We start from the raw sequence: 27,709 nt of genomic DNA, 5'->3' as shown, positions 1-27,709 counted from the left end.
GACCTGTTATAATAGTGTAGATGTCAGAACACTATACTATCACCAGATAACTGACCTGTTATAGTAGTGTAGATGTCAGAACACTATACTATCACCAGATAACTGACCTGTTATAGTAGTGTAGATGTCAGAACACTATACTATCACCAGATAACTGACCTGTTATAGTAGTGTAGATGTCAGGACACTATACTATCACCAGATAACTGACCTGTTATAGTAGTGTAGATGTCACAACACTGTACTATCACCAGATAACTGACCTGTTATAGTAGTGTAGATGTCACAACACTATACTATCACCAGATAACTGACCTGTTATAGTAGTGTAGATGTCAGAACACTATACTATCACCAGATAACTGACCTGTTATAGTAGTGTAGATGTCAGGACACTATACTATCACCAGATAACTTAACTGTTATAGTAGTGTAGATGTCACAACACTATACTATCACCAGATAACTTACCTGTTATTGTAGTGTAGATGTCACAACACTATACTATCACCAGATAACTGACCTGTTATAGTAGTGTAGATGTCAGAACACTATACTATCACCAGATAACTGACCTGTTATAGTAGTGTAGATGTCAGGACACTTTACTATCACCAGATAACTGACCTGTTATAGTAGTGTAGATGTCAGAACTATACTATCACCAGATAACTGACCTGTTATAGTAGTGTAGATGTCAGAACTATACTATTACCAGATAACTGACCTGTTATAGTAGTGTAGATGTCAGAACACTATACTATCACCAGATAACTGACCTGTTATAGTAGTGCATATGTCAGAACACTATACTATCACCAGATAACTGACCTGTTATAGTAGTGTAGATTTCAGAACTATACTATCACCAGATAACTGACCTGTTATAGTAGTGTAGATGTCAGCACTATACTATCACCAGATAACTGACCTGTTATTGTAGTGTAGATGTCAGAACACTATACTATCACCAGATAACTTACCTGTTATAGTAGTGTAGATGTCAGTACACTATACTATCACCAGATAACTTACCTGTTATAGTAGTGTAGATGTCAGAACTATACTATCACCAGATAACTGACCTGTTATAGTAGTGTAGATGTCAGCACTATACTATCACCAGATAACTGACCTGTTATAGTAGTGTAGATGTCAGAACACTATACTATCACCAGATAACGGACCTGTTATAGTAGTGTAGATGTCAGGACACTATACCATCACCAGATAACTGACCTGTTATAGTAGTGTAGATGTCAGCACTATACTATCACCAGATAACTGACCTGTTATAGTAGTGTAGATGTCAGAACACTATACTATCACCAGATAACTGACCTGTTATAGTAGTGTAGATGTCAGAACACTATACTATCACCAGATAACTGACCTGTTATAGTAGTGTAGATGTCAGGACACTATACTATCACTAGATAACTGACCTTTTATAGTAGTGTAGATGCCAGGACACTTTACTATCACCAGATAACTGACCTGTTATAGTAGTGTAGATGTCAGGACACTTTACTATCACCAGATAACTGACCTGTTATAGTAGTGTAGATGTCAGAACACTATACTATCACCAGATAACTGACCTGTTATAGTAGTGTAGATGTCAGAACACTATACTATCACCAGATAACTGACCTGTTATAGTAGTGTAGATGTCAGGACACTTTACTATCACCAGATAACTGACCTGTTATAGTAGTGTAGATGTCAGAACTATACTATCACCAGTTAACTGACCTGTTATAGTAGTGTAGATGTCAGAACTATACTATCACCAGATAACTGACCTGTTATAGTAGTGTAGATGTCAGGACACTTTACTATCACCAGATAACTGACCTGTTATAGTAGTGTAGATGTCAGGACACTTTACTATCACCAGATAACTGACCTGTTATAGTAGTGTAGATGTCAGAACACTATACTATCACCAGATAACTGACCTGTTATAGTAGTGTAGATGTCAGAACACTATACTATCACCAGATAACTGACCTGTTATAGTAGTGTAGATGTCAGGACACTTTACTATCACCAGATAACTGACCTGTTATAGTAGTGTAGATGTCAGAACTATACTATCACCAGATAACTGACCTGTTATAGTAGTGTAGATGTCAGAACTATACTATTACCAGATAACTGACCTGGTATAGTAGTGTAGATGTCAGAACACTATACTATCACCAGATAACTGACCTGTTATAGTAGTGCAGATGTCAGAACACTATACTATCACCAGATAACTGACCTGTTATAGTAGTGTAGATTTCAGAACTATACTATCACCAGATAACTGACCTGTTATAGTAGTGTAGATGTCAGCACTATACTATCACCAGATAACTGACCTGTTATTGTAGTGTAGATGTCAGAACACTATACTATCACCAGATAACTTACCTGTTATAGTAGTGTAGATGTCAGAACACTATACTATCACCAGATAACTTACCTGTTATAGTAGTATAGATGTCAGAACACTATACTATCACCAGATAACTGACCTGTTATAGTAGTGTAGATGTCAGAACTATACTATCACCAGATAACTGACCTGTTATAGTAGTGTAGATGTCAGCACTATACTATCACCAGAAAACTGACCTGTTATAGTAGTGTAGATGTCAGAACACTATACTATCACCAGATAACTGACCTGTTATAGTAGTGTAGATGTCAGGACACTATACTATCACCAGATAACTGACCTGTTATAGTAGTGTAGATGTCAGGACACTATACCATCACCAGATAACTGACCTGTTATAGTAGTGTAGATGTCAGCACTATACTATCACCAGATAACTGACCTGTTATAGTAGTGTAGATGTCAGAACACTATACTATCACCAGATAACTGACCTGTTATAATAGTGTAGATGTCAGAACACTATACTATCACCAGATAACTGACCTGTTATAGTAGTGTAGATGTCACAACACTATACTATCACCAGATAACTGACCTGTTATAGTAGTGTAGATGTCAGAACACTATACTATCACCAGATAACTGACCTGTTATAGTAGTGTAGATGTCAGGACACTATACTATCACCAGATAACTTAACTGTTATAGTAGTGTAGATGTCACAACACTATACTATCACCAGATAACTTACCTGTTATTGTAGTGTAGATGTCACAACACTATACTATCACCAGATAACTGACCTGTTATAGTAGTGTAGATGTCAGAACACTATACTATCACCAGATAACTGACCTGTTATAGTAGTGTAGATGTCAGGACACTATACTATCACCAAATAACTGACCTGTTATAGTAGTGTAGATGTCAGAACACTGTACTATCACCAGATAACTGACCTGTTATAGTAGTGTAGATGTCACAACACTAAACTATCACCAGATAACTGACCTGTTATAGTAGTGTAGATGTCAGAACACTATACTATCACCAGATAACTGACCTGTTATAGTAGTGTAGATGTCAGGACACTATACTATCACCAGATAACTTAACTGTTATAGTAGTGTAGATGTCACAACACTATACTATCACCAGATAACTTACCTGTTATAGTAGTGTAGATGTCAGAACACTATACTATCACCAGATAACTGACCTGTTATAGTAGTGTAGATGTCAGGACACTTTACTATCACCAGATAACTGACCTGTTATAGTAGTGTAGATGTCAGGACACTATACTATCACCAGTTAACTGACCTGTTATAGTAGTGTAGATGTCAGAACTATACTATCACCAGATAACTGACCTGTTATAGTAGTGTAGATGTCAGAACTATACTATTACCAGATAACTGACCTGTTATAGTAGTGTAGATGTCAGAACACTATACTATCACCAGATAACTGACCTGTTATAGTAGTGTAGATGTCAGAACACTATACTATCACCAGATAACTGACCTGTTATAATAGTGTAGATGTCAGAACACTATACTATCACCAGATAACTGACCTGTTATAGTAGTGTAGATGTCACAACACTATACTATCACCAGATAACTGACCTGTTATAGTAGTGTAGATGTCAGAACACTATACTATCACCAGATAACTGACCTGTTATAGTAGTGTAGATGTCAGGACACTATACTATCACCAGATAACTTAACTGTTATAGTAGTGTAGATGTCACAACACTATACTATCACCAGATAACTGACCTGTTATAGTAGTGTAGATGTCAGAACACTATACTATCACCAGATAACTGACCTGTTATAGTAGTGTAGATGTCAGAACACTATACTATCACCAGATAACTGACCTGTTATAATAGTGTAGATGTCAGAACACTATACTATCACCAGATAACTGACCTGTTATAGTAGTGTAGATGTCACAACACTATACTATCACCAGATAACTGACCTGTTATAGTAGTGTAGATGTCAGAACACTATACTATCACCAGATAACTGACCTGTTATAGTAGTGTAGATGTCAGGACACTATACTATCACCAGATAACTTAACTGTTATAGTAGTGTAGATGTCACAACACTATACTATCACCAGATAACTTACCTGTTATTGTAGTGTAGATGTCACAACACTATACTATCACCAGATAACTGACCTGTTATAGTAGTGTAGATGTCAGAACACTATACTATCACCAGATAACTGACCTGTTATAGTAGTGTAGATGTCAGGACACTATACTATCACCAAATAACTGACCTGTTATAGTAGTGTAGATGTCAGAACACTGTACTATCACCAGATAACTGACCTGTTATAGTAGTGTAGATGTCAGAACTATACTATCACCAGATAACTGACCTGTTATAGTAGTGTAGATGTCAGAACACTATACTATCACCAGATAACTGACCTGTTATAGTAGTGTAGATGTCAGGACACTTTACTATCACCAGATAAATGACCTGTTATAGTAGTGTAGACTTCAGAACTATACTATCACCAGATAACTGACCTGTTATAGTAGTGTAGATGTCAGAACTATACTATTACCAGATAACTGACCTGTTATAGTAGTGTAGATGTCAGAACACTATACTATCACCAGATAACTGACCTGTTATAGTAGTGCAGATGTCAGAACACTATACTATCACCAGATAACTGACCTGTTATAGTAGTGTAGATTTCAGAACTATACTATCACCAGATAACTGACCTGTTATAGTAGTGTAGATGTCAGCACTATACTATCACCAGATAACTGACCTGTTATTGTAGTGTAGATGTCAGAACACAATACTATCACCAGATAACTTACCTGTTATAGTAGTGTAGATGTCAGAACACTATACTATCACCAGATAACTGACCTGTTATAGTAGTATAGATGTCAGAACACTATACTATCACCAGATAACTGACCTGTTATAGTAGTGTAGATGTCAGAACTATACTATCACCAGATAACTGACCTGTTATAGTAGTGTAGATGTCAGAACACTATACTATCACCAGATAACTGACCTGTTATAGTAGTGTAGATGTCAGAACACTATACTATCACCAGATAACTGACCTGTTATAGTAGTGTAGATGTCAGAACACTATACTATCACCAGATAACTGACCTGTTATAGTAGTGTATATGTCAACACTATACTATCACCAGATAACTGACCTGTTATCAATCAATCAATCAATCAATTTTATTTTATATAGCCCTTCGTACATCAGATAATATCTCGAAGTGCTGTACAGAAACCCAGCCTAAAACCCCAAACAGCTAGAATGCAGGTGTAGAAGCACGGTGGCTAGGAAAAACTCCCTAGAAAGGCCAAAACCTAGGAAGAAACCTAGAGAGGAACCAGGCTATGAGGGGTGGCCAGTCCTCTTCTGGCTGTGCCGGGTGGAGATTATAACAGAACTATGCCAAGATGTTCAAAAATGTTCATAAGTGACAAGCATGGTCAAATAATAATCATGAATAATTTTCAGTTGGCTTTTCATAGCTGATCATTAAGAGTTGAAAAACAACAGGTCTGGGACAGGTGGCGGTTCCATAACCGCAGGCAGAACAGCTGAAACTGGAATAGCAGCAAGGCCAGGCGGACTGGGGACAGCAAGGAGTCACCACGGGCGGCAGTCCCGACGCATGGTCCTAGGGCCCAGGTCCTCCGAGAGAAAGAAAGAGAGAAGGAGAAAATTAGAGAGAGCCAAGATTTTCAAAATGTTCATAAATGACAAGCATGGTCAAATAATAATCAGGAATAAATCTCAGTTGGCTTTTCATAGCCGATCATTAAGAGTTGAAAACAGCAGGTCTGGGACAGGTAGGGGTTCCATAACCGCAGGCAGAAGAGTTGAAACTGGAATAGCAGCAAGGCCAGGCGGACTGGGGGCAGCAAGGAGTCACCACGGCCGGTAGTCCCGACGTATGGTCCTAGGGCTCAGGTCCTCCGAGAGAAAGAGAGAAGGAGAAAATTAGAGAGAGCCAAGATTTTCAAAATGTTCATAAATGACAAACATGGTCAAATAATAATCAGGAATAAATCTCAGTTGGCTTTTCATAGCCGATCATTAAGAGTTGAAAACAGCAGGTCTGGGACAGGTAGGGGTTTCGTAACCGCAGGCAGAAACAGTTGAAACTGGAATAGCAGCAAGGCCGGGCGGACTGGGGACAGCAAGGTGTCAGCATGCCCGGTAGTCCTGACGTATGGTCCTAGGGCTCAGGTTCTCAGAGAGAAAGAGAGAACGAGAGAATTAGAGAGAGCATACTTAAATTCACACAGGACACTGGATAAGGACAGGAGAAGTATTCCAACTGACCCTAGCCCCCCGACACATAAACTACTGCAGCATAAATACTGGAGGCTGAGACAGGAGCGGTCAGGAGACACTGTGGCCCCATCCGAAGAAACCCCCGGACAGGGCCAAACAGGAAGGATATAACCCCACCCACTCTGCCAAAGCACAGCCCCCACACCACTAGAGGGATATCCTCAACCACCAACTTACAATCCTGAGACAAGGCCGAGTATAGCCCACAAAGGTCTCCACCACAGCACAACCAAGGGGGGGCGCCAACCCAGACAGGAAGTTCACGTCAGTAACTCAACCCACTCAAGTGACGCACCCCTCCTAGGGACGGCATGAAAGAGCACCAGCAAGCCAGTGACTCAGCCCCAGTAACAGGGTTAGAGGCAGAGAATCCCAGTGGAGAGAGGGGAACCGGCCCTGGAGAGACAGCAAGGGCGGTTCGTTGCTCCAGAGCCTTTCCGTTCACCTTCACACTCCTGGGCCAGACTACACTCAATCATATGACCTACTGAAGAGATAAGTCTTCAGTAAAGACTTAAAGGTTGAGACTGAGTCTGCGTCTCTCACATGGGTAGGCAGACTGTTCCATAAAAATGGAGATCTATAGGAGAAAGCCCTGCCTCCAGCTGTTTGCTTAGAAATTTTAGGGACAATTAGGAGGCCTGCGTCTTGTGACCGTAGCGTACGTGTAGGTATGTACGGCAGGACCAACTCGGAAAGATAGGTAGGAGCAAGCCCATGTAACGCTTTAAAGGTTAACAGTAAAACCTTGAAATCAGCCCTTGCCTTAACGGGAAGCCAGTGTAGGGAAGCTAGCACTGGAGTAATATGATCAAATTTCTTGGTTCTAGTCAGGATTCTAGCAGCCGTATTTAGCACTAACTGAAGTTTATTTAGTGCTTTATCCGGGTAGCCGGAAAGTAGGGCATTGCAGTAGTCTAACCTAGAAGTAACAAATGCATGGATTAATTTTTCTGCATCATTTTTGGACAGAAAATTTCTGATTTTTGCAATGTTACGTAGATGGAAAAAAGCTGTCCTTGAAACAGTCTTGATATGTTCGTCAAAAGAGAGATCAGGGTCAAGAGTAACGCCGAGGTCCTTCACAGTTTTATTTGAGACGACTTTACAACCATCAAGATGAATTGTCAGATTTAACAGAAGATCTCTTTGTTTCTTGGGACCTAGAACAAGCATCTCTGTTTTGTCTGAGTTTAAAAGTAGAAAGTTTTCAGCCATCCACTTCCTTATGTCTGAAACACAGGCTTCTAGCGAGGGCAATTTTGGGGCTTCACCATGTTTCATTGAAATGTACAGCTGTGTGTCATCCGCATAGCAGTGAAAGTTAACATTATGTTTTCGAATAACATCCCCAAGAGGTAAAATATATAGTGAAAACAATAGTGGTCCTAAAACGGAACCTTGAGGAACACCGAAATGTACAGTTGATTTGTCAGAGGACAGACCATTCACAGAGACAAACTGATATCTTTCCGACAGGTAAGATCTAAACCAGGCCAGAACTTGTCCGTGTAGACCAATTTGGGTTTCCAGTCTCTCCAAAAGAATGTGGTGATCGATGGTGTCAAAGGCAGCACTAAGGTCTAGTAGCACGAGGACAGATGCAGAGCCTCGGTCTGACGCCATTAAAAGATCATTTACCACCTTCACAAGTGCAGTCTCAGTGCTATGATGGGGTCTAAAACCAGACTGAAGCATTTCGTATACATTGTTTGTCTTCAGAAAGGCAGTGAGTTGCTGCGCAACAGCTTTTTCTAAAATTTTTGAGAGGAATGGAAGATTCGATATAGGCCGATAGTTTTTTATATTTTCCGGGTCAAGGTTTGGCTTTTTCAAGAGAGGCTTTATCACTGCCACTTTTAGTGAGTTTGGTACACATCCGGTGGATAGAGAGCTGTTTATTATGTTCAACATAGGAGGGCCAAGCACAGGAAGCAGCTCCTTCAGCAGTTTAGTAGGAATAGGATCCAGTATGCAGCTTGAAGGTTTAGAGGCCATGATTATTTTCATCATTGTGTCAAGAGATATAGTACTAAAACACTTAAGTGTCTCTCCCGATCCCAGGCCCTCGCAGAGCTGTGCAGATCCAGGACAGCTAAGCCCTGGGGGAATACGCAGATTCAAAGAGGAGTCCGTAATTTGCTTTCTAATGGTCATGATCTTTTCCTCAAAGAAGTTCATGAATTTATTACTGCTGAAGTGAAAGCCATCCTCTCTTGGGGAATGCTGCTTTTTAGTTAGCTTTGCAACAGTATCAAAAAGAAATTTTGGATTGTTCTTATTTTCCTCGATTAAGTTGGAAAAGTAGGATGATCGAGCAGCAGTGAGGGCTCTTCGGTACTGCACGGTACTGTCTTTCCAAGCTAGTCGGAAGACTTCCAGTTTTGTGTGGCGTTATAGTAGTGTATATGTCAACACTATACTATCACCAGATAACTGACCTGTTATAGTAGTGTAGATGTCAGAACTATACTATTACCAGATAACTGACCTGTTATAGTAGTGTAGATGTCAGAACTATACTATCACCAGATAACTGACCTGTTATAGCAGTGCAGATGTCAGAACACTATACTATCACCAGATAACTGACCTGTTATAGTAGTGTAGATGTCAGCACTATACTATCACCAGATAACTGACCTGTTATAGTAGTGTAGATGTCAGAACACTATACTATCACCAGATAACGGACCTGTTATAGTAGTGTAGATGTCAGGACACTGTACTATCACCAGATAACTGACCTGTTATAGTAGTGTAGATGTCACAACACTATACTATCACCAGATAACTGACCTGTTATAGTAGTGTAGATGTCAGAACACTATACTATCACCAGATAACTGACCTGTTATAGTAGTGTAGATGTCAGAACTATACTATCACCAGATAACTGACCTGTTATAGTAGTGTAGATGTCAGAACACTATACTATCACCAGATAACTGACCTGTTATAGTAGTGTATATGTCAACACTATACCATCACCAGATAACTGACCTGTTATAGTAGTGTAGATGTCAGAACTATACTTTCACCAGATAACTGACCTGTTATAGTAGTGCAGATGTCAGAACACTAGGCTATCACCAGATAACTGACCTGTTATAATAATGTAGATGTCAGAACACTATACTATCACCAGATAACTGACCTGTTATAGTAGTGTAGATGTCAGGACACTATACTATCACCAGATAACTGACCTGTTATGGTAGTGTAGATGTCAGGACACTATACCATCACCAGATAACTGACCTGTTATAGTATTGTAGATGTCAGCACTATACTATCACCAGATAACTGACCTGTTATAGTAGTGTAGATGTCAGAACACTATACTATCACCAGATAACTGACCTGTTATAATAGTGTAGATGTCAGAACACTATACTATCACCAGATAACTGACCTGTTATAGTAGTGTAGATGTCACAACACTATACTATCACCAGATAACTGACCTGTTATAATAGTGTAGATGTCAGAACACTATACTATCACCAGATAACTGACCTGTTATAGTAGTGTAGATGTCAGAACTATACTATCACCAGATAACTGACCTGTTATAGTAGTGTAGATGTCAGAACACTATACTATCACCAGATAACTGACCTGTTATAGTAGTGTAGATGTCAGAACACTATACTATCACCAGATAACTGACCTGTTATAGTAGTGTATATGTCAACACTATACTATCACCAGATAACTGACCTGTTATAGTAGTGTAGATGTCAGAACTATACTTTCACCAGATAACTGACCTGTTATAGTAGTGCAGATGTCAGAACACTAGGCTATCACCAGATAACTGACCTGTTATAATAATGTAGATGTCAGAACACTATACTATCACCAGATAACTGACCTGTTATAGTAGTGTAGATGTCAGAACACTATACTATCACCAGATAACTGACCTGTTATAGTAGTGTAGATGTCAGAACACTATACTATCACCAGATAACTGACCTGTTATAGTAGTATAGATGTCAGAACACTATACTATCACCAGATAACTGACCTGTTATAGTAGTGTAGATGTCAGAACTATACTATCACCAGATAACTGACCTGTTATAGTAGTGTAGATGTCAGAACACTATACTATCACCAGATAACTGACCTGTTATAGTAGTGTAGATGTCAGAACACTATACTATCACCAGATAACTGACCTGTTATAGTAGTGTATATGTCAACACTATACTATCACCAGATAACGGACCTGTTATAGTAGTGTAGATGTCAGAACACTATACTATCACCAGATAACTGACCTGTTATAGTAGTGTGTATGTCAACACTATACTATCACCAGATAACTGACCTGTTATAGTAGTGTATATGTCAACACTATACTATCACCAGATAATTGACCTGTTATAGTAGTGTAGATGTCAGAACACTATACTATCAACAGATAACTGACCTGTTATAGTAGTGTAGATGTAGGAACACTATACTATCACCAGATAACTGACCTGTTATAGTAGTGTAGATGTCAGAACACTATACTACCAACAGATAACTGACCTGTTATAGTAGTGAATATGTCAACACTATACTATCACCAGATAACTGACCTGTTATAGTAGTGTATATGTCAACACCATACTATCACCAGATAACTGACCTGTTATAGTAGTGTAGATGTCAGAACTATACTATCACCAGATAACTGACCTGTTATAGTAGTGTAGACGTCAGAACTATACTATCACCAGATAACAGACCTGTTATAGTAGTGTAGATGTCAGAACACTATGCTATCACCAGATAACTGACCTGTTATAATAATGTAGATGTCAGAACACTATACTATCACCAGATACCTGACCTGTTATAGTAGTGTAGATGTCAGAACACTATACTATCACCAGATAACTGACCTGTTATAGTAGTGTAGATGTCAGAACACTATACTATCAACAGATAAATGACCTGTTATAGTAGTGTAGATGTCAGGACACTATACTATCACCAGATAACTGACCTGTTATAGTAGTGTAGATGTCAGAACACTATACTATCACCAGATAACTGACCTGTTATAGTAGTGTAGATGTCAGAACACTATACTATCACCAGATAACTGACCTGTTATAGTAGTGTAGATGTCAGCACTATACTATCACCAGATAACTGACCTGTTATAGTAGTGTAGATGTCAGAACACTATACTATCACCAGATAGCTGACCTGTTATAGTAGTGTAGATGTCAGAACACTATACTATCACCATATAACTGACCTGTTATAGTAGTGTAGATGTCAGAACACTATACTATCACCAGATAACTGACCTGTTATAGTAGTGTAGATGTCAGAACACATTACTATCACCAGATAACTGACCTGTTATAGTAGTGTAGATGTCAGAACACTATAGTATCACCAGATAACTGACCTGTTATAGTAGTGTAGATGTCAGAACACTATACTATCACCAGATAACTGACCTGTTATAGTAGTGTAGATGTCACAACACTATACTATCACCAGATAACTGACCTGTTATAGTAGTGTAGATGTCAGAACACTATACTATCACCAGATAACTGACCTGTTATAGTAGTGTGTATGTCAGCACTATACTATCACCAGATAACTGACCTGTTATAGTATTGTAGATGTCAGAACTATACTATCACAAGATAACTGACCTGTTATAGTAGTGTAGATGTCAGAACACTATACTATCACCAGATAACTGACCTGTTATAGTAGTGTAGATGTCAGAACACTATACTATCACCAGATAATTGACCTGTTATAGTAGTGTAGATGTCAGAACACTATACTATCACCAGATAACTGACCTGTTATAGTAGTGTAGATGTCAGAACACTATACTATCACCAGATAATTGACCTGTTATAGTAGTGTAGATGTCAGAACACTATACTATCACCAGATAACTGACCTGTTATAGTAGTGTAGATGTCAGAACACTATACTATCACCAGATAACTGACCTGTTATAGTAGTGTAGATGTCAGAACACTATACTGACCTGTTATAGTAGTGTATATGTCAACACTATACTATCACCAGATAACTGACCTGTTATAGTAGTGTAGATGTCAGGACACTATACTATCACCAGATAACTGACCTGTTATAGTAGTGTAGATGTCAGAACTATACTATCACCAGATAACTGACCTGTTATAGTAGTGTAGATGTCAGAACACTATGCTATCACCAGTTAACTTACCTGTTATAATAGTGTAGATGTCAGAACTATACTATCACCAGATAACTGACCTGTTATATTAGTGTAGATGTCAGAACACTATACTATCACCAGATAACTGACCTGTTATAGTAATGTAGATGTCAGAACTATACTATTACCAGATAACTGACCTGTTATATTAGTGTAGATGTCAGAACACTATACTATCACCAGATAACTGACCTGTTATAGTAGTGTAGATGTCAGAACACTATACTATCACCAGATAACTGACCTGTTATAGTAATGTAGATGTCAGAACTATACTATTACCAGATAACTGACCTGTTATAGTAGTGTAGATGTCAGAACACTATACTATCACCAGATAACTGACCTGTTATAGTAGTGTAGTTTTCAGAACTATACTATCACCAGATAACTGACCTGTTATAGTAGTGTAGATGTCAGAACTATACTATCACCAGATAACTGACCTGTTATAGTAGTGTATATGTCAACACTATACTATCACCAGATAATTGACCTGTTATAGTAGTGTAGATGGCAGAACACTATACTATCAACAGATAACTGACCTGTTATAGTAGTGTAGATGTCAGAACACTATACTATCACCAGATAACTGACCTGTTATAGTAGTGTAGATGTCAGAACACTATACTATCACCAGATAACTGACCTGTTATAGTAGTGTAGTTTTCAGAACTATACTATCACCAGATAACTGACCTGTTATAGTAGTGTAGATGTCAGAACACTATACTATCACCAGATAACTGACCTGTTATAGTAGTGTATATGTCAACACTATACTATCACCAGATAACTGACCTGTTATAGTAGTGTAGATGTCAGAACTATACTATCACCAGATAACTGACCTGTTATAGTAGTGTAGATGTCAGAACACTATACTATCACCAGATAATTGACCTGTTATAGTAGTGTAGATGTCAGAACACTATACTATCACCAGATAACTGACCTGTTATAGTAGTGTAGATGTCAGAACACTATACTATCACCAGATAACTGACCTGTTATAGTAGTGTAGATGTCAGAACACTATACTATCACCAGATAACTGACCTGTTATAGTAGTGTAGATGTCAGAACACTATACTGACCTGTTATAGTAGTGTATATGTCAACACTATACTATCACCAGATAACTGACCTGTTATAGTAGTGTAGATGTCAGGACACTATACTATCACCAGATAACTGACCTGTTATAGTAGTGTAGATGTCAGAACTATACTATCACCAGATAACTGACCTGTTATAGTAGTGTAGATGTCAGAACACTATGCTTTCACCAGTTAACTTATCTGTTATAATAGTGTAGATGTCAGAACTATACTATCACCAGATAACTGACCTGTTATATTAGTGTAGATGTCAGAACACTATACTATCACCAGATAACTGACCTTATATAGTAGTGTAGATGTCAGAACACTATACTATCACCAGATAACTGACCTGTTATAGTAATGTAGATGTCAGAACTATACTATTACCAGATAACTGACCTGTTATAGTAGTGTAGATGTCAGAACACTATACTATCACCAGATAACTGACCTGTTATAGTAGTGCAGATGTCAGAACACTATACTATCACCAGATAACTGACCTGTTATAGTAGTGTAGTTTTCAGAACTATACTATCACCAGATAACTGACCTGTTATAGTAGTGTAGATGTCAGAACTATACTATCACCAGATAACTGACCTGTTATAGTAGTGTAGATGTCAGAACACTATACTATCACCAGATAACTGACCTGTTATAGTAGTGTAGATGTCAGAACACTATACTATCACCAGATAACTGACCTGTTATAGTAGTGTAGTTTTCAGAACTATACTATCACCAGATAACTGACCTGTTATAGTAGTGTAGATGTCAGAACACTATACTATCACCAGATAACTGACCTGTTATAGTAGTGTATATGTCAACACTATACTATCACCAGATAACTGACCTGTTATAGTAGTGTAGATGTCAGAACTATACTATCACCAGATAACTGACCTGTTATAGTAGTGTAGATGTCAGAACTATACTATCACCAGATAACAGACCTGTTATAGTAGTGTAGATGTCAGAACACTATGCTATCACCAGATAACTGACCTGTTATAGTAGTGTAGATGTCAGAACACTATACTATCACCAGATAACTGACCTGTTATAGTAGTGTAGATGTCAGAACACTATACTATCAACAGATAAATGACCTGTTATAGTAGTGTAGATGTCAGAACACTATACTATCACCAGATAACTGACCTGTTATAGTAGTGTAGATGTCAGAACACTATACTATCACCAGATAACTGACTTGTTATAGTAGTGTAGATGTCAGAACACTATACTATCACCAGATAACTGACCTGTTATAGTAGTGTAGATGTCAGAACACTATACTATCACCAGATAACTGACCTGTTATAGTTTTGTAGATGTCAGAACACTATACTATCACCAGATAACTGACCTGTTATAGTAGTTTAGATGTCAGAACTATACTATCACCAGATAACTGACCTGTTATAGTAGTGTAGATGTCAGAACACTATACTATCACCAGATAAGTGACCTGTTAGAGTAGTGTAGATGTCAGAACTATACTATCACCAGATAACTGACCTGTTATAGTAGTGTAGATGTCAGAAAACTATACTATCACCAGATAACTGACCTGTTATAGTAATGTAGATGTCAGAACACTATACTATCACCAGATAACTGACCTGTTATAGTAGTGTAGATGTCAGAACACTATACTATCAACAGATAAATGACCTGTTATAGTAGTGTAGATGTCAGAACACTATACTATCACCAGATAACTGACCTGTTATAGTAGTGTAGTTGTCAGAACACTATACTATCACCAGATAACTGACTTGTTATAGTAGTGTAGATGTCAGAACACTATACTATCACCAGATAACTGACCTGTTATAGTAGTGTAGATGTCAGAACTATACTATCACCAGATAACTGACCTGTTATAGTAGTGTAGATGTCAGAACACTATACTATCACCAGATAACTGACCTGTTATAGTAGTGTAGATTTCAGAACTATACTATCACCAGATAACTGACCTGTTATAGTAGTGTAGATGTCAGAACACTATACTATCACCAGATAACTGACCTGTTATAGTAATGTAGATGTCAGAACACTATACTATCACCAGATAACTGACCTGTTATAGTAGTGTAGATGTCAGAACACTATACTATCACCAGATAACTGACCTGTTATAGTAGTGTAGATGTCAGAACTATACTATCACCAGATAACTGACCTGTTATAGTAGTGTAGATGTCAGAACACTATACTATCAACAGATAACTGACCTGTTATAGTAGTGTAGATGTCAGAACACTATACTATCACCAGATAACTGACCTGTTATAGTAGTGTAGATGTCAGAACACTATACTACCAACAGATAACCTACCTGTTATAGTAGTGTAGATGTCAGAAAACTATACTATCACCAGATAACTGACCTGTTATAGTAGTGTACATGTCAGAACACTATACTATCACCAGATAACTGACCTGTTATAGTAGTGTATATGTCAGAACACTATACTATCACCAGATAACTGACCTGTTATAGTAGTGTATATGTCAACACTATACTATCACCAGATAACTGACCTGTTATAGTAGTGTAGATGTCAGAACTATACTATCACCAGATAACTGACCTGTTATAGTAGTGTAGATGTCAGAACTATACTATCACCAGATAACAGACCTGTTATAGTAGTGTAGATGTCAGAACACTATGCTATCACCAGATAACTGACCTGTTATAATAATGTAGATGTCAGAACACTATACTATCACCAGATAACTGACCTGCTATAGTTGTGTAGATGTCAGAACACTATACTATCACCAGATAACTGACCTGTTATAGTAGTGTAGATGTCAGAACACTATACTATCAACAGATAACTGACCTGTTATAGTAGTGTAGATGTCAGAACACTATACTATCACCAGATAACTGACCTGTTATAGTAGTGTAGATGTCAGAACACTATACTATCACCAGATAACTGACTTGTTATAGTAGTGTAGATGTCAGAACACTATACTATCACCAGATAACTGACCTGTTATAGTAGTGTAGATGTCAGAACACTATACTATCACCAGATAACTGACCTGTTATAGTAGTGTAGATGTCAGAACACTATACTACCAACAGATAACTTACCTGTTATAGTAGTGTAGATGTCAGAACACTATACTATCACCAGATAACTGACCTGTTATAGTAGTGTACATGTCAGAACACTATACTATCACCAGATAACTGACCTGTTATAGTAGTGTAGATGTCAGAACACTATACTATCACCAGATAACTGACCTGTTATAGTAGTGTAGATGTCAGAACACTATACTATCACCAGATAACTGACCTGTTATAGTAGTGTAGATGTCAGAACACTATACTGACCTGTTATAGTAGTGTATATGTCAACACTATACTATCACCAGATAACTGACCTGTTATAGTAGTGTAGATGTCAGGACACTATACTATCACCAGATAACTGACCTGTTATAGTAGTGTAGATGTCAGAACTATACTATCACCAGATAACTGACCTGTTATAGTAGTGTAGATGTCAGAACACTATGCTTTCACCAGTTAACTTATCTGTTATAATAGTGTAGATGTCAGAACTATACTATCACCAGATAACTGACCTGTTATATTAGTGTAGATGTCAGAACACTATACTATCACCAGATAACTGACCTTATATAGTAGTGTAGATGTCAGAACACTATACTATCACCAGATAACTGACCTGTTATAGTAATGTAGATGTCAGAACTATACTATTACCAGATAACTGACCTGTTATAGTAGTGTAGATGTCAGAACACTATAGTATCACCAGATAACTGACCTGTTATAGTAGTGCAGATGTCAGAACACTATACTATCACCAGATAACTGACCTGTTATAGTAGTGTAGTTTTCAGAACTATACTATCACCAGATAACTGACCTGTTATAGTAGTGTAGATGTCAGAACACTATACTATCACCAGATAACTGACCTGTTATAGTAGTGTAGATGTCAGAACACTATACTATCACCAGATAACTGACCTGTTATAGTAGTGTAGTTTTCAGAACTATACTATCACCAGATAACTGACCTGTTATAGTAGTGTAGATGTCAGAACACTATACTATCACCAGATAACTGACCTGTTATAGTAGTGTATATGTCAACACTATACTATCACCAGATAACTGACCTGTTATAGTAGTGTAGATGTCAGAACTATACTATCACCAGATAACTGACCTGTTATAGTAGTGTAGATGTCAGAACTATACTATCACCAGATAACAGACCTGTTATAGTAGTGTAGATGTCAGAACACTATGCTATCACCAGATAACTGACCTGTTATAGTAGTGTAGATGTCAGAACACTATACTATCACCAGATAACTGACCTGTTATAGTAGTGTAGATGTCAGAACACTATACTATCAACAGATAAATGACCTGTTATAGTAGTGTAGATGTCAGAACACTATACTATCACCAGATAACTGACCTGTTATAGTAGTGTAGATGTCAGAACACTATACTATCACCAGATAACTGACTTGTTATAGTAGTGTAGATGTCAGAACACTATACTATCACCAGATAACTGACCTGTTATAGTAGTGTAGATGTCAGAACACTATACTATCACCAGATAACTGACCTGTTATAGTTTTGTAGATGTCAGAACACTATACTATCACCAGATAACTGACCTGTTATAGTAGTGTAGATGTCAGAACTATACTATCACCAGATAACTGACCTGTTATAGTAGTGTAGATGTCAGAACACTATACTATCACCAGATAAGTGACCTGTTAGAGTAGTGTAGATGTCAGAACTATACTATCACCAGATAACTGACCTGTTATAGTAGTGTAGATGTCAGAAAACTATACTATCACCAGATAACTGACCTGTTATAGTAATGTAGATGTCAGAACACTATACTATCACCAGATAACTGACCTGTTATAGTAGTGTAGATGTCAGAACACTATACTATCAACAGATAAATGACCTGTTATAGTAGTGTAGATGTCAGAACACTATACTATCACCAGATAACTGACCTGTTATAGTAGTGTAGTTGTCAGAACACTATACTATCACCAGATAACTGACTTGTTATAGTAGTGTAGATGTCAGAACACTATACTATCACCAGATAACTGACCTGTTATAGTAGTGTAGATGTCAGAACTATACTATCACCAGATAACTGACCTGTTATAGTAGTGTAGATGTCAGAACACTATACTATCACCAGATAACTGACCTGTTATAGTAGTGTAGATTTCAGAACTATACTATCACCAGATAACTGACCTGTTATAGTAGTGTAGATGTCAGAACACTATACTATCACCAGATAACTGACCTGTTATAGTAATGTAGATGTCAGAACACTATACTATCACCAGATAACTGACCTGTTATAGTAGTGTAGATGTCAGAACACTATACTATCACCAGATAACTGACCTGTTATAGTAGTGTAGATGTCAGAACTATACTATCACCAGATAACTGACCTGTTATAGTAGTGTAGATGTCAGAACACTATACTATCAACAGATAACTGACCTGTTATAGTAGTGTAGATGTCAGAACACTATACTATCACCAGATAACTGACCTGTTATAGTAGTGTAGATGTCAGAACACTATACTACCAACAGATAACCTACCTGTTATAGTAGTGTAGATGTCAGAAAACTATACTATCACCAGATAACTGACCTGTTATAGTAGTGTACATGTCAGAACACTATACTATCACCAGATAACTGACCTGTTATAGTAGTGTATATGTCAGAACACTATACTATCACCAGATAACTGACCTGTTATAGTAGTGTAGATGTCAGAACACTATGCTATCACCAGATAACTGACCTGTTATAATAATGTAGATGTCAGAACACTATACTATCACCAGATAACTGACCTGCTATAGTTGTGTAGATGTCAGAACACTATACTATCACCAGATAACTGACCTGTTATAGTAGTGTAGATGTCAGAACACTATACTATCAACAGATAACTGACCTGTTATAGTAGTGTAGATGTCAGAACACTATACTATCACCAGATAACTGACCTGTTATAGTAGTGTAGATGTCAGAACACTATACTATCAACAGATAACTGACCTGTTATAGTAGTGTAGATGTCAGAACACTATACTATCACCAGATAACTGACCTGTTATAGTAGTGTAGATGTCAGAACACTATACTATCACCAGATAACTGACCTGTTATAGTAGTGTAGATGTCAGAACACTATACTATCACCAGATAACTGACCTGTTATAGTAGTGTAGATGTCAGAACACTATACTATCACCAGATAACTGACCTGTTATAGTAGTGTAGATGTCAGAACTATACTATCACCAGATAACTGACCTGTTATAGTAGTGTAGATGTCAGAACACTATACTACCAACAGATAACTTACCTGTTATAGTAGTGTAGATGTCAGAACACTATACTATCACCAGATAACTGACCTGTTATAGTAGTGTAGTTGTCAGAACACTATACTATCACCAGATAACTGACTTGTTATAGTAGTGTAGATGTCAGAACACTATACTATCACCAGATAACTGACCTGTTATAGTAGTGTAGATGTCAGAACTATACTATCACCAGATAACTGACCTGTTATAGTAGTGTAGATGTCAGAACACTATACTATCACCAGATAACTGACCTGTTATAGTAGTGTAGATTTCAGAACTATACTATCACCAGATAACTGACCTGTTATAGTAGTGTAGATGTCAGAACACTATACTATCACCAGATAACTGACCTGTTATAGTAATGTAGATGTCAGAACACTATACTATCACCAGATAACTGACCTGTTATAGTAGTGTAGATGTCAGAACACTATACTATCACCAGATAACTGACCTGTTATAGTAGTGTAGATGTCAGAACTATACTATCACCAGATAACTGACCTGTTATAGTAGTGTAGATGTCAGAACACTATACTATCAACAGATAACTGACCTGTTATAGTAGTGTAGATGTCAGAACACTATACTATCACCAGATAACTGACCTGTTATAGTAGTGTAGATGTCAGAACACTATACTACCAACAGATAACCTACCTGTTATAGTAGTGTAGATGTCAGAAAACTATACTATCACCAGATAACTGACCTGTTATAGTAGTGTACATGTCAGAACACTATACTATCACCAGATAACTGACCTGTTATAGTAGTGTACATGTCAGAACACTATACTATCACCAGATAACTGACCTGTTATAGTAATGTAGATGTCAGAACACTATACTATCACCAGATAACTGACCTGTTATAGTAGTGTATATGTCAGAACACTATACTATCACCAGATAACTGACCTGTTATAGTAGTGTATATGTCAACACTATACTATCACCAGATAACTGACCTGTTATAGTAGTGTAGATGTCAGAACTATACTATCACCAGATAACTGACCTGTTATAGTAGTGTAGATGTCAGAACTATACTATCACCAGATAACAGACCTGTTATAGTAGTGTAGATGTCAGAACACTATGCTATCACCAGATAACTGACCTGTTATAATAATGTAGATGTCAGAACACTATACTATCACCAGATAACTGACCTGCTATAGTTGTGTAGATGTCAGAACACTATACTATCACCAGATAACTGACCTGTTATAGTAGTGTAGATGTCAGAACACTATACTATCAACAGATAACTGACCTGTTATAGTAGTGTAGATGTCAGAACACTATACTATCACCAGATAACTGACCTGTTATAGTAGTGTAGATGTCAGAACACTATACTATCACCAGATAACTGACTTGTTATAGTAGTGTAGATGTCAGAACACTATACTATCACCAGATAACTGACCTGTTATAGTAGTGTAGATGTCAGAACACTATACTATCACCAGATAACTGACCTGTTATAGTAGTGTAGATGTCAGAACACTATACTACCAACAGATAACTTACCTGTTATAGTAGTGTAGATGTCAGAACACTATACTATCACCAGATAACTGACCTGTTATAGTAGTGTACATGTCAGAACACTATACTATCACCAGATAACTGACCTGTTATAGTAGTGCAGATGTCAGAACACTATACTATCAACAGATAACTGACCTGTTATAATAATGTAGATGTCAGAACACTATACTATAACCAGATAACTGACCTGTTATAGTAGTGTAGATGTCAGAACACTATGCTATCACCAGATAACTGACCTGTTATAATAATGTAGATGTCAGAACACTATACTATAACCAGATAACTGACCTGTTATAGTAGTGTAGATGTCAGAACACTATACTATCACCAGATAACTGACCTGTTATAGTAGTGTAGATGTCAGAACACTATACTATCACCAGATAACTGACCTGTTATAGTAGTGTAGATGTCAGAACACTATACTATCACCAGATAACTGACTTGTTATAGTAGTGTAGATGTCAGAACACTATGCTATCACCAGATAACTGACCTGTTATAGTAGTGTAGATGTCAGAACACTATACTATCACCAGATAACTGACCTGTTATAGTAGTGTAGATGTCAGAACACTATACTATCACCAGATAACTGACTTGTTATAGTAGTGTAGATGTCAGAACACTATACTATCACCAGATAACTGACCTGTTATAGTAGTGTAGATGTCAGAACACTGTACTATCACCAGATAACTGACCTGTTATAGTTTTGTAGATGTCAGAACACTATACTATCACCAGATAACTGACCTGTTATAGTCGTGTAGATGTCAGAACTATACTATCACCAGATAACTGACCTGTTATAGTAGTGTAGATGTCAGAACACTATACTATCACCAGATAACTGACCTGTTATAGTAGTGTAGATGTCAGAACTATACTATCACCAGATAACTGACCTGTTATAGTAGTGTAGATGTCAGAAAACTATACTATCACCAGATAACTGACCTGTTATAGTAATGTAGATGTCAGAACACTATACTATGACCAGATAACTGACCTGTTATAGTAGTGTAGATGTCAGAACACTATACTATCAACAGATAACTGACCTGTTATAGTAGTGTAGATGTCTGAACACTATACTATCACCAGATAACTGACCTGTTATAGTAGTGTAGATCTCAGAACACTATACTATCACCAGATAACTGACCTGTTATAGTAGTGTAGATGTCAGAACTATACTATCACCAGATAACTGACCTGTTATAGTAGTGTAGATGTCAGAACACTATCCTATCACCAGATAACTGACCTGTTATAGTAGTGTAGATGTCAGAACTATACTATCACCAGATAACTGACCTGTTATAGTAGTGTAGATGTCAGAACACTATACTATCACCAGATAACTGACCTGTTATAGTAATGTAGATGTCAGAACACTATACTGTCACCAGATAACTGACCTGTTATAGTAGTGTAGATGTCAGAACACTATACTACCAACAGATAACTTACCTGTTATAGTAGTGTAGATGTCAGAACACTATACTATCACCAGATAACTGACCCGTTATAGTAGTGTACATGTCAGAACACTATACTATCACCAGATAACTGACCTGTTATAGTAGTGTATATGTCAACACTATACTATCACCAGATAACTGACCTGTTATAGTAGTGTATATGTCAACACTATACTATCACCAGATAACTGACCTGTTATAGTAGTGTAGATGTCAGAACTATACTATCACCAGATAACTGACCTGTTATAGTAGTGTAGATGTCAGAACTATACTATCACCAGATAACAGACCTGTTATAGTAGTGTAGATGTCAGAACTCTATGCTATCACCAGATAACTGACCTGTTATAATAATGTAGATGTCAGAACACTATACTATCACCAGATAACTGACCTGCTATAGTTGTGTAGATGTCAGAACACTATACTATCACCAGATAACTGACCTGTTATAGTAGTGTAGATGTCAGAACACTATACTATCAACAGATAACTGACCTGTTATAGTAGTGTAGATGTCAGAACACTATACTATCACCAGATAACTGACCTGTTATAGTAGTGTAGATGTCAGAACACTATACTATCACCAGATAACTGACTTGTTATAGTAGTGTAGATGTCAGAACACTATACTATCACCAGATAACTGACCTGTTATAGTAGTGTAGATGTCAGAACACTATACTATCACCAGATAACTGACCTGTTATAGTAGTGTAGATGTCAGAACACTATACTACCAACAGATAACTTACCTGTTATAGTAGTGTAGATGTCAGAACACTATACTATCACCAGATAACTGACCTGTTATAGTAGTGTAGATGTCAGAACACTATACTACCAACAGATAACTTACCTGTTATAGTAGTGTAGATGTCAGAACTATACTATCACCAGATAACTGACCTGTTATAGTAGTGCAGATGTCAGAACACTATACTATCACCAGATAACTGACCTGTTATAGTAGTGTAGATTTCAGAACTATACTATCACCAGATAACTGACCTGTTATAGTAGTGTAGATGTCAGAACTATACTATCACCAGATAACTGACCTGTTATAGTAGTGTATATGTCAACACTATACTATCACCAGATAATTGACCTGTTATAGTAGTGTAGATGTCAGAACACTATACTATCACCAGATAACTGACCTGTTATAGTAGTGTAGATGTCAGAACACTATACTACCAACAGATAACTTACCTGTTATAGTAGTGTAGATGTCAGAACACTATACTATCACCAGATAACTGACCTTTTATAGTAGTGAAAATGTCAGAACACTATACTATCACCAGATAACTGACCTGTTATAGTAGTGTAGATGTCAGAACACTATACTATCACCAGATAACTGACCTGTTATAGTAGTATAGATGTCAGAACACTATACTATCACCAGATAACTGACCTGTTATAGTAGTGTAGATGTCAGAACACTATACTATCACCAGATAACTGACCTGTTATAGTAGTGTATATGTCAACACTATACTATCACCAGATAACTGACCTGTTATAGTAGTGTAGATGTCAGAACTATACTATCACCAGATAACTGACCTGTTATAGTAGTGTAGATGTCAGAACTATGCTATCACCAGATAACTGACCTGTTATAATAATGTAGATGTCAGAACACTATACTATCACCAGATAACTGACCTGTTATAGTAGTGTAGATGTCAGAACACTATACTATCACCAGATAACTGACCTGTTATAGTAGTGTAGATGTCAGAACACTATACTATCAACAGATAACTGACCTGTTATAGTAGTGTAGATGTCAGAACACTATACTATCAACAGATAACTGACCTGTTATAGTAGTGTAGATGTCAGAACACTATACTATCACCAGATAACTGACCTGTTATAGTAGTGTAGATGTCAGAACACTATACTATCACCAGATAACTGACTTGTTATAGTAGTGTAGATGTCAGAACACTATACTATCACCAGATAACTGACCTGTTATAGTAGTGTAGATGTCAGAACACTATACTATCACCAGATAACTGACCTGTTATAGTAGTATAGATGTCAGAACACTATACTGACTTGTTATAGTAGTGTAGATGTCAGAACACTATACTATCACCAGATAACTGACCTGTTATAGTAGTGTAGATGTCAGAACACTATACTATCACCAGATAACTGACCTGTTATAGTAGCGTAGATGTCAGAACACTATACTATCACCATATAACTGACCTGTTATAGTAGTGTAGATGTCAGAACACTATACTACCAACAGATAACTTACCTGTTATAGTAGTGTAGATGTCAGAACACTATACTATCACCAGATAACTGACCTGTTGTAGTAGTGTAGATGTCAGAACACTATACTATCACCAGATAACTGACCTGTTATAGTAGTGTAGATGTCAGAACACTATACTATCACCAGATAACTGACCTGTTATAGTAGTGTAGATGTCAGAACTATACTATCACCAGATAACTGACCTGTTATAGTAGTGTAGATGTCAGAACACTATACTACCAACAGATACCTTACCTGTTATAGTAGTGTAGATGTCAGAACACTATACTATCACCAGATAACTGACCTGTTATAGTAGTGTACATGTCAGAACACTATACTATCACCAGATAACTGACCTGTTATAGTAGTGAATATGTCAACACTATACTATCACCAGATAACTGACCTGTTATAGTAGTGTATATGTCAACACTATACTATCACCAGATAACTGACCTGTTATAGTAGTGTAGATGTCAGAACTATACTATCACCAGATAACTGACCTGTTATAGTAGTGTAGATGTCAGAACTATACTATCACCAGATAACTGACCTTTTATAGTAGTGTAGATGTCAGAACACTATACTATCACCAGATAACTGACCTGTTATAGTAGTGTAGATGTCAGAACACTATACTATCACCAGATAACTGACCTGTTATAGTAGTATAGATGTCAGAACACTATACTATCACCAGATAACTGACCTGTTATAGTAGTATAGATGTCAGAACACTATACTATCACCAGATAACTGACCTGTTATAGTAGTGTATATGTCAACACTATACTATCACCAGATAACTGACCTGTTATAGTAGTGTATATGTCAACACTATACTATCACCAGATAACTGACCTGTTATAGTAGTGTAGATGTCAGAACTATACTATCACCAGATAACAGACCTGGTATAGTAGTGTAGATGTCAGAACACTATGCTATCACCAGATAACTGACCTGTTATAATAATGTAGATGTCAGAACACTATACTATCACCAGATAACTGACCTGTTATAGTAGTGTAGATGTCAGAACTATACTATCACCAGATAACTGACTTGTTATAGTAGTGTAGATGTCAGAACACTATACTATCACCAGATAACTGACCTGTTATAGTAGTGTAGATGTCAGAACACTATACTATCACCAGATAACTGACCTGTTATAGTAGTGTAGATGTCAGAACACTATACTACCAACAGATAACTTACCTGTTATAGTAGTGTAGATGTCAGAACACTGTACTATCACCAGATAACTGACCTGTTATAGTTTTGTAGATGTCAGAACACTATACTATCACCAGATAACTGACCTGTTATAGTCGTGTAGATGTCAGAACTATACTATCACCAGATAACTGACCTGTTATAGTAGTGTAGATGTCAGAACACTATACTATCACCAGATAACTGACCTGTTATAGTAGTGTAGATGTCAGAACTATACTATCACCAGATAACTGACCTGTTATAGTAGTGTAGATGTCAGAACACTATACTATCACCAGATAACTGACCTGTTATAGTAGTGTAGATGTCAGAACTATACTATCACCAGATAACTGACCTGTTATAGTAGTGTAGATGTCAGAACACTATACTATCACCAGATAACTGACCTGTTATAGTAGTGTAGATGTCAGAACTATACTATCACCAGATAACTGACCTGTTATAGTAGTGTAGATGTCAGAACACTATACTATCACCAGATAACTGACCTGTTATAGTAGTGTAGATGT

Source organism: Salvelinus fontinalis, chromosome 42 (genome assembly GCF_029448725.1).
Source record: "Salvelinus fontinalis isolate EN_2023a chromosome 42, ASM2944872v1, whole genome shotgun sequence".
Taxonomy (NCBI): domain Eukaryota; kingdom Metazoa; phylum Chordata; class Actinopteri; order Salmoniformes; family Salmonidae; genus Salvelinus; species Salvelinus fontinalis.
The sequence above is the reverse complement of the archived record's forward strand: the minus strand, read 5'-3'. Positions refer to the sequence as shown.